The sequence below is a fragment of the Lissotriton vulgaris genome, chromosome 5 (genome assembly GCF_964263255.1).
Source record: "Lissotriton vulgaris chromosome 5, aLisVul1.2, whole genome shotgun sequence".
Classification (NCBI taxonomy): domain Eukaryota; kingdom Metazoa; phylum Chordata; class Amphibia; order Caudata; family Salamandridae; genus Lissotriton; species Lissotriton vulgaris.
The window spans coordinates 1666747106-1666760811 of record NC_141693.1 but is presented as its reverse complement, the minus strand read 5'-3'; the positions used below and the strand labels follow the sequence as shown (position 1 = coordinate 1666760811).

Genomic DNA, 13706 nt, shown 5'->3' with positions numbered 1-13706 from the left:
GTCTATATAGAAATGATATGCCTGCTCTGAACTTGAACTTTTAATTTCTGAGGTTTGTAAAGCACACCAGTAGCAAACTAAGCTGCATTTAAGTGATAAAATGGAGCCTGGAAAGCTGAGTTGCAGATAAAGAAAAAAGATTACATCCAAATAGAAGCATTAGCTGAATAATAACGTATTATGGCTTTAGCAAAAGCACTCAGCGAAATGGAAAAGTGATTTCCCAGCAGGAGTTTGTTAAACGTATGGTGGCGTGGACTGAGAATCTTTTGTCCCACTGAAGATTTACAACTCCCTAGATTTACAGGCACAGGTATGCTGAATCCCAAGATTCTGTCCTTGAGAGTCAAGTGGTTGTATATGAGTATAAATCAGAGATTTGGCACCCCAGAACACAACACTCTCGATCCTCTCAGGTATCACGCTAACAGAACACACCCTTTTGCTCTCTTACTCCTACTTGTTGGCAATAAGATAACCAAGAGACACGAAGGAAGTTTAAATATTCATTAAACTACCATGCTCTTCAATGCAGTATACTTGCCATAATAAGAAAACAAATCCATAAAAAAATACTATTAGCATGGTTAATAAACCGTATAGCATGAAAAGACCTGTCATTATATACGACAGAATAGACTAAACCCCTCTCGCCTGCTACTGAAGCTAAATAATTATATATCAAAGATATCTGGGATTAGTGGCGGACCCTGTATCTTAGCATACCAATTGAACAGTCTACATTCCTGCAGACGCACTGTTCTTGTCTCAGAACTCTCACTCATGCGTTGTTTTTTTAGCTCCTGTGCTCATCTATAAATTCTATATGGCAAGACATGTGTGCACATAAACAACAACTGCATTTTTGTGTTTAGTCTAGGTGGTAGTGCCTGGCCAGAAAGAGTAACAAGGAACACTGTTGTTTCACCATGTCTGTTCTGTTCAGACTAAAGCCCAGGAAAAGAACAGAATGCGAAAACATATGCAGGTTCCGTGTGAAAGTACAAGGTGGCACAAAGCAAGCATGTTTCTATAGCAGCATATGCAAAAGGGAAAGGGGCCTGCAACCTGCACTGTTAGGCCAACATCGAGAAAACTAAAATGGGCCATGCTGAAAACACACAACAAGAGGAGCCATTTAAATATTAATTTAAATATTTATCATGCATAGAAATTAGAAGGCTATTCATTTCTTGACATGTAGCCAATGTAGGAATCGGCTAACACTTGACATGTTATGTTGGGAGTGCCAATGTTGTGAACAGCCATGTTCTGAAAGCCCTGGAGACAGTTTATGTGATAAAAATAAGGCTGGCATTCATGGCGATTCAAAATAACAGAAATACCAAGACTACATATTCTTGGTCAGCTGAAATATATATTCCTGCAAATTCGTACTCTTTTGATTTACAATAAAGAAGTTTTAATTAGAGAATCTGTTGGACTTTGCCCTTTCTCCTCTGCAGGGTTATCCCGAAATATTTTGCCTTCAACCCTCCTGTTTTCTGCACTCCATTTTGTTGGCATTAGGACTCTGTGCACTTTACCACTACTAGCATGTTCTTAAGTGCTTAAGTGCTTGTGCTCACTCCCTTAAATATGGTAACTTTGGCCTGCACCTGATTGGCACATTTAATTTGCTTGTAAGTCCCTAGTAAAGAGGTACTACATGTACTTTTCTGAATCATTTTTGTCCACCATAAGCGTGGAAGGGTATACTCAGATGTGAGTCCCTAGCTCATTGCACCATCAGGATTCAAGCAAGCCGGGCCGAAGACGGCTGAAATGCCAGAAACCGGTCCCCGGTAGCTTGTTTCCTTCCTAGTATAAGAATTGGCTTGGTAGTTTGGTCTGCCCTGTTCCCATGATGCACTGGGCCAGGGTCAGACTAGTTTGCATATAGCCAAGTTCTGAGCTCGGATGGTGCAGTGAGCTAAAAAACGGTGATGGATCAAGCCCTGATTTTTGGACTGGGTAAGAGTGGTCTGCTTAATTCAGACACTCTGTTCATCACCACCCCCTTTTCTGAATCATTTTTGTCCACCATAAGCGTGGAAGGGTATACTCCGATGTGAGTCCCTAGCTCATTGCACCATCAGGATTCAAGCAAGCCAGGCCGAAGACGGCTGAAATGCCAGAAACCGGTCCCCGGTAGCTTGTTTCCTTCCCAGTATAAGAATTGGCTTGGTAGTTTGGTCTGCCCTGTTCCCATGATGCACTGGGCCAGGGTCAGACTAATTTGCATATAGCCAAGTTCTGAGCTGGGATGGTGCAGTGAGCTAAAAAACGGTGATGGATCAAGCCCTGATCTTTGGACTGGGTAAGAGTGGTCTGCTTAATTCAGACACTCTGTTCATCACCACCCCCTTTTCTGAATCATTTTTGTCCACCATAAGCGTGGAAGGGTATACTCAGATTTGAGTCCCTAGCTCATTGCACCATCAGGATTCAAGCAAGCCGGGCCGAAGACGGCTGAAATGCCAGAAACCGGTCCTCGGTAGCTTGTTTCCTTCCCAGTATAAGAATTGGCTTGGTAGTTTGGTCTGTCCTGTTCCCATGATGCACTGGGCCAGGGTCAGACTAATTTGCATATAGCCAAGTTCTGAGCTGGGATGGTGCAGTGAGCTAAAAACGGTGATGGATCAAGCCCTGATCTTTGGACTGGGTAAGAGTGGTCTGCTTAATTCAGACACTCTGTTCATCACCACCCCCTTTTCTGAATCATTTTTGTCCACCATAAGCGTGGAAGGGTATACTCAGATGTGAGTCCCTAGCTCATTGCACCATCAGGATTCAAGCAAGCCGGGCCGAAGACGGCTGAAATGCCAGAAACCGGTCCCCGGTAGCTTGTTTCCTTCCCAGTATAAGAATTGGCTTGGTAGTTTGGTCTGCCCTGTTCCCATGATGCACTGGGCCAGGGTCAGACTAATTTGCATATAGCCAAGTTCTGAGCTGGGATGGTGCAGTGAGCTAAAAAACGGTGATGGATCAAGCCCTGATCTTTGGACTGGGTAAGAGTGGTCTGCTTAATTCAGACACTCTGTTCATCACCACCCCCTTTTCTGAATCATACATGTACCCAGGGGCTGAAAATTAAATGCTACTAGTTGGCCTGCTTTGCCGATTACATAAAGCACTTATGCTCCAAGCCTTCTTTATTATCTGAGACCCCTGATGTCCCAACAACGTCCAACAGTTCCTTACCTGATCAACTCGAAAAGCTAAAAAAGAAACAGGTTAGTTTACAAATAATGGTGTTAATGTTGACAGACTACTTAAAAGCAGAGGTCATTCCCCTTGGTCTCCAGGTCTGTAACATTCCAGGCATTTTTACGGACAATCGAAATATACCTCTAACTTCAGTTACATCGGAACCACGTGCTCTAGGCACTGGCTCGCTTTAGGCATAGCTATAGCCTCAGAAACATTGGAATCTTTGGAAAAAGAAATAGCAGAGGTACTCAAACAAATCAACGATTCTGACCCTACTGCAGAGTGCAAAAAACTACTTGATCAAGTAGAAAAGACGGTGGCTGATTTCCACAGAATCGAACAGAATAAAAAGTCTAATAAAGTCAAGAAAGACATAAAAACATAAAGTATTGAAAACACCTACCCCTATCTACAAAAGGACTTCTATACCAATAAACCACACTTTAACCCCAACAGTAGACCCTGGGGTAGATACAACAAGCGACAAAACCTTGTAGGTTTTTCTGACACCTCTGGAGACTCCTCTGATAGTTCAGACCCAGGCGAGGGAGGCAGCAACCCTAGAAGTGGTGGTGGGGCCGAGCCCAATTTTTTATCCAGGGGCGAACCGAATACCCCACAACGAGGACGGGTGAAGAAACCGCAACGATGGTTCAATGCACCCTGCGAACGCAAGACACGCAGCAACTTCTACCAATGGTAGAACACTCAACTAATACAGAACCTTCTTCTGAGATAATTTCAATTTTTAATTTATCTCAGCATACACTGCAGGGCCCTGAACTTGAACTCCTGAAGAAAGGGCTCTCATTTGTACCAATGATTCATCCTAACTTCATGGAGTTACAGGCTGAATTACTGAAATTTTTCAGACTGATTCGCCTCAAAGCCTTTTTCCCGCTGCATCCTTCACCTCCCATCAGCTTCAATACCCCTTTCCGTTCACCGTTCACCTTCTCAACTACCGCCAATATGATTCCATCAGAAATTATAACCTTTGAGAAACTTGTCATAAAAGATTTGGTTGAATTAGAAAAGAAAAAACTCTATATTCCGTACAATATTTCACGGCCTGAGAAAGATGCGATCAGCACACTGAAAGGCAACTCTTCGCTCATAATAAAAAGTGCGGACAAAGGTGGCGGAATTGTACTCCAGGATATTGAGACTTACAGAATGGAAGTCCTCCGTCAGCTTGGGAACACTGATCATTATCAGCGTCTACCCGGGAACCCCACCAAAGAGATTCAGGCCACCATAATGGAACTCACAGCAAATGCACAAAATGAAGGCTTTTTGAGTAAAAAAGAACACTGCTTTCTCAATGTGAAAAGCCCACGCCTACCGGTGATATACACCTTACCCAAAGTCCATAAGAACGTCAACAAACCGCCAGACAGACCAATTGTTTCAGCCTGCGGGTCGATTTTGGAACCTCTTGGTGCCTACGTGGACTTCTTTATAAAAGAGTTCGTGCCTACCACAGCCTGCTATGTAAGGGACAGCATGGCGATGATAAATTTGATAGAACATTACCCCTTTGATCCCGCCATCAACACACTTTGCACCATGGATGTAGAGTCGCTCTACACCATGGGTACTCACAAACTTTCTCTCGGGAGCCAAAGTTACAGTGTGGTATGTGTCCGAGGGCCGCACCGGTGAGGTCGGGATCAGTAGGGGAGGGGCGGGGCTAGAGCAACAAAAAAAACTGTGACCATGAGGTTGAACACAGGTCCCTGCAGCAGACGCCTTAGTCCACTGAGCTTCAAGACCCGATATACGCACCTCTCTCTCTCCCCCTCCCTCTATCTCTCTCTCTCTCTCTCTCTCTCTCTCTCTCTCTCTCTGCCTCCCTCCCTCCATACCTCTATCTCCCTCTATCTCCCTCTCTCCCTCCCCGGTCTCCCTCTGTCTCACTCACTCTGACTGTATCACTCCCTCTCCCTCTCTCCTTCCCCCTATTCCCTCTCCCTCCCTCACTCCCCTTCCCTCACCCCCACACCTCTCTCCCTCCCTCACTCCCCTTCCCTCCGTTCCCTTCCCTCACTCCCCTTCCCTCACTCCCCTTCCCTCACTCCCCATCCTCACCCCCTCCCCTCACCCTCTCCCCTCACCCCCTCCCCTCACTACCTTCCCTCACTCCCCTTCTCTCCCTCCTCTTCCCTCACTCCCTCACTCCCCTTCCCTCACTCCCTCACTCCCTTCCCTCACTCACTCCCTTCCCTCACTCCATCTCCCTCGATCGCCCTCCTCCCTTTCTCTGTCTCCATTTCTCGGTCTCCCTTTCCTTCCCTCTCCCTTTGGCTCTGTCTTCCCTCCCTCCCTCTGTCTCTGTCCCTGTACCTCCCTCTGGCACCCTCTGTCATCTCACCCTGCCTGTTTGTCACCGGGCTGAGACAGCTTCCCCAGCCAGCTCCCCAGCACGCACAGACACAGCCCCCACCCGAGCACTTCACAGCACTTCACAGGTCATACTAACTCTGCCTTGTCCATGTTCACTCTGGCACTGAAATACCCCTTCTGGGGTGATTCAAGTGCCCTACAGCTTAAATGATCATAACATAGCCACCTCTTGATCTTTGGTGAAATTGAATGCGTGGTTTGAGCATATCATCTTTAAGGCCCACCACCATCAGTGATTGTTTTGTTTTTCTGATCAAAGCAGCATTTCTAAAGCAATAACACACTGGGTTTGCTGTTTCCTCTGTTAATGTCCTTTATTGCTGGACTGCCCAACTCTCCGTGGTTAGGATACCCTTCCTTCACTCTATCTCCCTCGGTCGCCCTCCTCCCTTTCTCTGTCTCCATTTCTAGGTCTCCCTTTCCCTCCCTCTCCCTCTGTCTCTGTCACGGGCTGAGACAGCTTCCCCAGCACGCACAGACACACAGCTCCCACCCGAGCACTTCACAGCACTTCCCAGACCATTTGCATTTGAATTCTCCTCCTCTTAGCGCCCCTGCAGCTCCACTCTGGCCTCGCTCGATTGAATCGGCGGGCCCCCACAGAGCAGCAGAGTGTTTGCAGACACTCTGAAAACACGGGTAGGATGTCTCATGGTCCGCGGGCCGCCTCGGAAGGCTTGCCGGGCCGCCACCGGCCCGCGGGCCGTACTATGAGTACCCGTGCTCTACACGAACATCCCACACACAGCGGCACTACTGGTGATCCAAAGAACTCTAGACACACGGCCTCGCCCACACAGGGTCCCAACCATCTTTATCCTCCAACTGCTTGAACTGTGCCTATCTAGGATTTTTTTTACCTTTGATGGCACATACTATCAACAAATAAAGGGGACTTCCATGGGGGCAATTTTTGCCCCCAACCTGGCCATTTTGTTCATGGATGCACTGGAAACCGGCGTCTTCTTAACAGACGGTAACCCATTTTTCACAGGAATATCCCTGTGGCGTCGCTACATAGACAACATTTTTCTAGTCTGGAACCTTGACATCACCACATTGAACCTGTTTCTCCATTGGCTTAATGACAATTGTGCGGACCTAACTTTCACCTTGACCCACAATAAAACCCAAATTGCTTTACTCGACTTAACAATCTACAGTCATGAAGGCGAGTTATTAACACGCCTGTACAGAAAGCCTACAGAGCGGAACACTCTGCTAAGCTACAATAGCAACCATCCTAGAGCTCTAAAAGATTCACTACCCTACTCCCAGTTCCTCAGAATAAGGCGCAATTGCTCGAACAAAATAGACTACTTCAAGGAAGCCAGTGTCTTGTCAAGTAAACTGAAAACGCGTGGCTATCCTAGAAGATTGGTCAAAGCAGCATCAAAAAGGGATTGGTACTGCCCACGCGATCTTCTTCTAACACCCAAGACGAGGGACAGTAAAGAAAGAATAGCCTGTGTGACCACATTCTGCCCAGCATCCAATAGAATCCGGAAATCAATCCTCAGACATTGGCCCACCATAAATGCAGGCCCTATCAACTTAGAGAGACCCCTTTTTGCATTCCGGAAAAACAAAAATTTGAAAGATCATTTGGTCAGGGCAGCTTTACCAGTCCCAACTCCTCGAACCACTAGAGACTCTAATTGGGGGCTACCACCATTATTGGGGCATGTGAAATGTGGTCATTGCACTGTCTGTGAATTTACAATTGAGGCACGCAATATCTGTCACAATGGCATCAATTTCGAAATGAAATCATTCACGAATTGTAACACCTGTAATGTCATTTATGCGGTACTATGCCCGTGCCAGAAAATGTATGTTGGGCAAACCAGCCAAAAAGCAAAGACACGCATCTGTCAACATCGGAGCAGAATCAGATGCAAAACGCCTAATGCTCCTATGGTGGAACACTTCGCAGAGATGAATCACACAGCTGGCAACATCCAATGGACAATTCTTAAAGCCATCAAGCTCCCACAAAGAGGAGGAAACCTCTCTCAACTCCTGAACAGAGAAGAACTCAAGTCCATAATCCAGTCTAACACTATCCGAACTGGACTAAACAAAAGCGAGGACTGGACAAACCTTCTTTAGTTTGAATATTGACCAGACAATTCTGTCTCACACCATGCAAACATGGACTCAGAGACTGTAAATGCTGCTCCATAAGAATCCATAGAAATACCATGGGCTATAGAGTACAATGTGTCTAAACGTAATGTGTTATTTCCCTTAAAAATGTTTCTATCACATATGTTGCACTTTATTCACTGTCGACCCCTAGCACGTCTTGTAACAATCTGTATGCTTATAGATGGTACTGCACTATAGATAATTTTACCCCGCTTGCGCCGTCTCTATCATACTTCGGATAGCACCATGCCCCACTCTAAGATGGCCGCCACATCGCCCAGAGCCACCTCGCGATCATGTGACCCGTGTCACCTGACCAAACAGTCTTACCCCGCGGTATTGCGCCCATTGCCTAGGAAGCAGCACAACTGACGGGAACCAGTGGATCGGCACCTTGCCCAAGTACCTATCTAGCGGTAAGGAGCACTTTTTAACTCAACCGAAGGCTCGGCTGCCCATGGGTGAGCCCAGAACTCAATTGGAGTCAGAGCCCACACCTCAATTTCACTCTTTCCTTTCCGCAGCGGATCACGTATCTCACCGACCGCAGCACCGGACAGCTTCCTTGCAAGCGGTAAGAAGCCCTCAACTAGTAACTAACGGGGCTCGCATGTTCCCGAAAGAGCACGTGACTTGAATCTGCTCTTTTTTCAGCGGATCGAATAACTTATCGACCGCAGCATAAACACAACAGGACGGGGCCGCCAAACGTGACCTGCCTCAATCTCGCTCAGTGAAAACTAGCTGATTCAACCATTTTGCTACAGGTACCAACTCCACACCTTTCTAATGAATAATTCTTTTTTTGGATTTGTTCAGTTTTTTCAGAAACTCATCTAGTTATAACAAACTGGATTTGAAAACAAAATCTTCATTTTGGTGTGAAACTCTTGTAATCATCTCTCCAGTATCCTTGTATTTGTCAGTTCTACTTGTCACTGGTTTCTATAGATATAGATTACTTGTCTTTGCTTTTTGTGGTATGTGTGAGACAGTACTATCTAGAGAAAAGACAAACATGTAGATTAACATGTCTCTTCTTCAGACATGTCTACAAAGTGTGTAATCACATGCGAGTATTGTTAAATGTTTGATAGAAGGTAGGAACATATTAAGGTAGGCCAATTTGGTCAGAACAGATGGTGGTACTAGAGAGAAATTGAGTGCTCAATGGATTACCCTATAAAGATTTGAAGCTTATTTGTATAATAACGTGTTTGCATTGAATCAACATAAACACGTAAAACGCAAATGTTATTACTATGTATAATTCATATTTATATTGACAATAGCTGATGAAGGCTCGCATTCTAAAATGGCTAATGTTGGTTGCCATCTTCCTTCGCAGCATGTGAACTTTTATTTGAAGAACTTCATGTCCATTCAAGATTAACAGCTGTGATTTGCTTTTCTTCCCTTGCGAAATGCTTTTTTTACCTTGATAATCAAGGAATGTATCAATGTATTAAAAGTACACCTGCAGAGTACAGGCTGGTTTGGAATATCTGGTTTGTTGGAAAAAAATGCAAGACTGAAGGACGCTGAGAAAAGCTGTACTGTTGAGGATCCTGATTAGATAATGAGCTCAGGATTGTATCTCTTTACTCTAATCTGATTGGAATGTTTTATCAGAACTATCTGTAGGTGTATCAAATGTCAGAATTCTGGGATGCAAGCTAGTGCAGGGTAGATTGGGCAATAGAAACACTTTGTCCACATTCATGGTAATATAGGACGCAGCAGGGTTCTCTCTTAATAAGAGAACTGACTTTTCATGGCCTTTGATTAAGGTGATTGATGTATTAATATATTGACTGATGGCTGATACTAAATTATTGATTTTGCTTTCTGTAAGTATTTTAACCGTCAAATAAACCTTTATGGTTGGAAACTGTAATCATTCTCTATCTTTCTTGTGGAGTCTAATGGGCTTCACGTTATTTTACTGTATAGATTTGTTGACCAGCCTCAGTTGCAAACTTCGATTGATCAGCACTTTATGATCCCCAAATTTGCACAAAGAAAAGTGCTAGCAAGGCCAAACTGTCTTTTTTGGTCTGATTCAACTTTTATTATGTGAAAGAATTTCAGACTGAGGGCCTGAGTACGACATTGCGGCAGTCTCAGGACCGACCGGCCTCCGGTCGGCGTTCCTGACACAGTGATTACAATGTGACCGCACATGATGCATACTCCAGTTTCTCAATGGGAGCCTGTGCTGCAGCCATAAACCGGCCATAGCACAAGCGCCCATTGAGAAATTGGGGATTGTGTTAATTCCTGCACCATGCGGCAGGCACCTCATGATGCCTGCCATACGGTGCAGAGATTAACAGGGGCCTCTTTCCCCAAAGAGACGCTGGGGTGGAAGTTGCTTTCCGACAGGCCTTCCGTGTCAGAAAGTCCAACATGGAAATCTTGATGGACACTGACATCGTAATACCAACGGCAGAAACGCAGTCCTCCAGGATTTCGGTGAGGTGTCCGACTGGCCGACGGGTTCCTTGAGCCAGTCTGAATCCAGCCAGAATGACCATCCAGTTTCCATTCGACCACCAGCATTATAATACGGCAGCCGACATCAAAATAGGGCCCTGAGTGTTCATGTATGCTTTTGTGACTGCAGTGTGCTGCTTGGAACTTTTGTATTGCTGCATGTTGACTTGATGTCTAGTCAGACATTTGGAATGTTGAGAGAGACTGTGAAGTATTTTATTTGAAATGATAGATGGTAATAGAAAGAGTGGTTGGTGAACACATGACATCAGGCTCTGTTTGAATCCAGTGAAGCTTGCTATGTTGAAGAACACTTTACCAGGAAATGCCCTCTTGTGAGTGGTCATGAGAACCCCTCCTTAATTATTGTTAGTCGAATGCCCTCATTGAACAAACCATTGCTTTATCACACTTTAAGGTAGGGAAGAATGAATGTCAGTATGAAAATGAAAGTGAATGATTCCAGGCCTGGAGGCTATTGAGAGTGGTCTGTTCTGCAGGGGATTTTGGTTGGGCAGAAAACATCATTGAGCTATGATGCCAGAAAAATAAGTGGAGCTCCCAAATGCTTGCTGTGTAAGATGTGGCATTACAGGCTTATATCACATGTTCACCACATCAAGGACAGTAGTATTTACTCAGAGAGCCATCTTTGATGTAAACCTCATTCTTTATGAACATTTCAATAACATTTCAAAGCCGGAACACCGACAATGCTACTTTTTGAAAAAAAGAAAAGTCTTCCCTCCTGGCCACAGACTTCAGAACAGCAGTTGAGGCCCTAGTTCTTTCCCAGGAAATGGTCTGTTAGAAGGTCCTAATAAATTGTCAACAGCAGCTCTCAAAGCCATCCTCCATGCACCATGGTGACTGGTCTTCAATGTGGAGAAAATTGAACGTTATCATTTATATAAGCGAGTCCTAACATAACTTCATTGGCTACCATCTGAGGCATGCATGAAATCTAAGATAGTTGGTATAATTCATACAGCTCCTTACTCTGGAGTTCCAGCTTACTTGAAAACATACTGAAAACTACTTGAGGCGAAAAAATGACTGTAGAAAAACCTCACCTCCTACATAAAAATACAATAATATTGAAGTGAAAACCGCAAACTAGATCTTCTTTTAGCGAAGCCATAAATTGTTGAACCAGATCCATTTGTACAGTCTATCTCGGAATCCAAGGTTGGACTGGGTCAAAGAAATAGGCATGGACATGAGAATAAAAGTGGCCCCAATTAGCAAAGCATATGACTAAAAGGTTCAGGGAAATAAACGGTAAAAAACAGCCCATTAGTCCTTAAAATTGTCCCCAACTGCTAAAAAACTAGCTCACACACTGATTTGGCAAACCAGGTCATCAGACACTGCCTGATTGCCCTTAAGGGCAGTCTGACCCTGTCACCCTCTTACTTCTCGAGGTCTTCAGTGGTATATTACTAGAGCTCTATACTGGCTGTGATCGACAATATCAGGCTTTCTCTAGATGTGGGTACCCCAATTCTACTAGTGCTGCTGGTTCTTTTGGCAGCATTTGACATGGTCTCCCATTCCATCCTAATAAACAGACTTTACAAAGCTGGGCTGTATAGTAAGGTACAACATTGGCTCAGGGACTTCCTTGCTAATCGAATGCAACAAGTCTGCTTGTTGTCATGCAGCACTGCTCATGTCAAAGCTGATTCAAATGAACGAGACAGTGTCACAGGTTTCGTGCCTGAGCCCAACTCTCTTTAACATCTATATAGCGCTGCTTATTTCCTTTTACCTGACAAAGTGAAAAGCAGATTTGCAAATTGCATGAGGAATTTCGCTGCTTGTATGAGTATCAACTATCTCCAATTAAACAGAGACAAGAGATTATGCTACTTGGTAAAGCAGCAGAGCTTTGGTCAGCTGATTGGTGGCCTTCTGAACTTGGCCTCACCCCATTACCAAAGCAGCTAGCAAAAAATCTTGGAGTGAAGTTAGATCAACGACTTCCCATGAAAGACCACCAAGTTAATGCCACTTTGCCACCATGAAGCTCCTTAAAACAGCCTCCCTTGGCTTCTTGATAGCACTAGGAAGACTCTTGTCCAGCCTGTCATTACCAGCCACCTGTACTAGGAGAACACTCTCCTGACACCAGTAGACAAGCAACACCTTCCTACCAAAGTTGCAGGTGGTCTAGAATAAGCATGGGCGAATTTTGCAAATTTGCGATCCGCGACTTTGCGGATTTGCGAATTCGCAATCTGCAAAATTCTCGAATTCGTGGATTTTTTTATTTTTACGAGTTTGCGGGTGTTCGCGGGGCACTTTGCGTTTTCGCGGGGCGCTTTGCGTGTTCGCGTTTTTTTTTTTTGAATGAATGAATGATTTGGCTTTTATAAAGCGCGACTTACACTCCATGGAGCAGCTTGGCGCTAGTCATACGTGTCACAGAGGAAAAAAACAGGAAAGCTACATAAGAAACCAGTAAGGGGGGAATTAGGTGGGTCTGAAAAGTGTATAAAGAATGAGAAGTTTAAATTAACGCTAGACAGAAAGTGTCAAAGGCATTGAAAATCCAGGTCTTAAGAGCCTTTCGAAACAGGTTCTCTAAGGGGATTAGACGCAGCTGGGGTGGAAGCTTGTTCCAAGCTCTGGCTCCCAACACTCCAAGGGATTTTCCTCCTTTTGTAGCGAGTCTAAATTTGGGGACCACCAGTAGGTTTAGGTTGGAGGATCTGAGTGAGCGGGAGGGAGTATATCTACCAAACCTTTGTGACAGATAGGTGGGGCCCGACCTGAAGGTTATTCACTGCCACCCTCTCGTTTTTTTATGCCCTTCTGCCCTTTGTACCACTCGTTTCTGTGCCCTTCTGCCCCACTCATTTTTTATCCCCTTCTGCCCTCTGTCCCACTTTTGTGCCCTTCTGCCCTCAGCCCCACTTAGAATGGCGCCGGCAAGCTGCCAGCGCCATTCTAAAATAGCTACAAAGAGCTTCAACAGGAAGCTCTAATAGATAAAGTAAAGCAGGTGCTCGAGTTGGAGGTCAAATTAAGTTACACAATCATTAATCACCCCAAGTTTGGGGTAATTAATGATTGTGTAACTGAATTTGACCTCTAACTCGAGCACCTGCTTCACTTTATCTATTAGAGCTTCCTGTTGAAGCTGACTTTTGTAACTATTTTAGAATGGCTCTGGCAGCTGGCCGGCACCATTCTAAAAGAGTTACAAAAGTCAGCTTGAACTTTTGACCCAATCCGTTCCGCCCGCGGATTTTGTGGGAAATTCGCGAATCTCGCAGAATGCGAATTCACCGAAAATCCGCAAAATCCGCGAGCGGAATGGATTTTCCGCCCATGCTTAGTCTAGAACACTTCCACCCGATTAATCTGCAATCTGTCCTCTCGCTCGCCTTCCTCCCGATCCTTCGGAAGCTTCATTGGTTGCAGATTAGAAAGGG

General features: G+C 45.0%; 1 protein-coding gene and 1 long non-coding RNA gene across 2 annotated transcripts in view; one reads left to right on the top strand and one right to left on the bottom strand.

Annotated features, from left to right (window-relative positions):
- The window catches only part of LOC147716922 (corticotropin-releasing hormone receptor 1), a 1353112-nt gene that overhangs the window by 923215 nt on the left and 416191 nt on the right, over window positions 1–13706 (bottom strand). The gene's annotated exons all lie outside the window — the stretch shown is intronic.
- The window catches only part of LOC147716923 (uncharacterized), a 55794-nt gene continuing 50185 nt past the window's right edge, over window positions 8098–13706 (top strand). The window contains exons 1-3 of the long non-coding RNA XR_015295789.1: window positions 8098–8186; window positions 8295–8344; window positions 8425–8537. This is a non-coding gene — a long non-coding RNA (uncharacterized LOC147716923). The remainder of the gene's footprint in view (window positions 8187–8294; window positions 8345–8424; window positions 8538–13706) is intronic.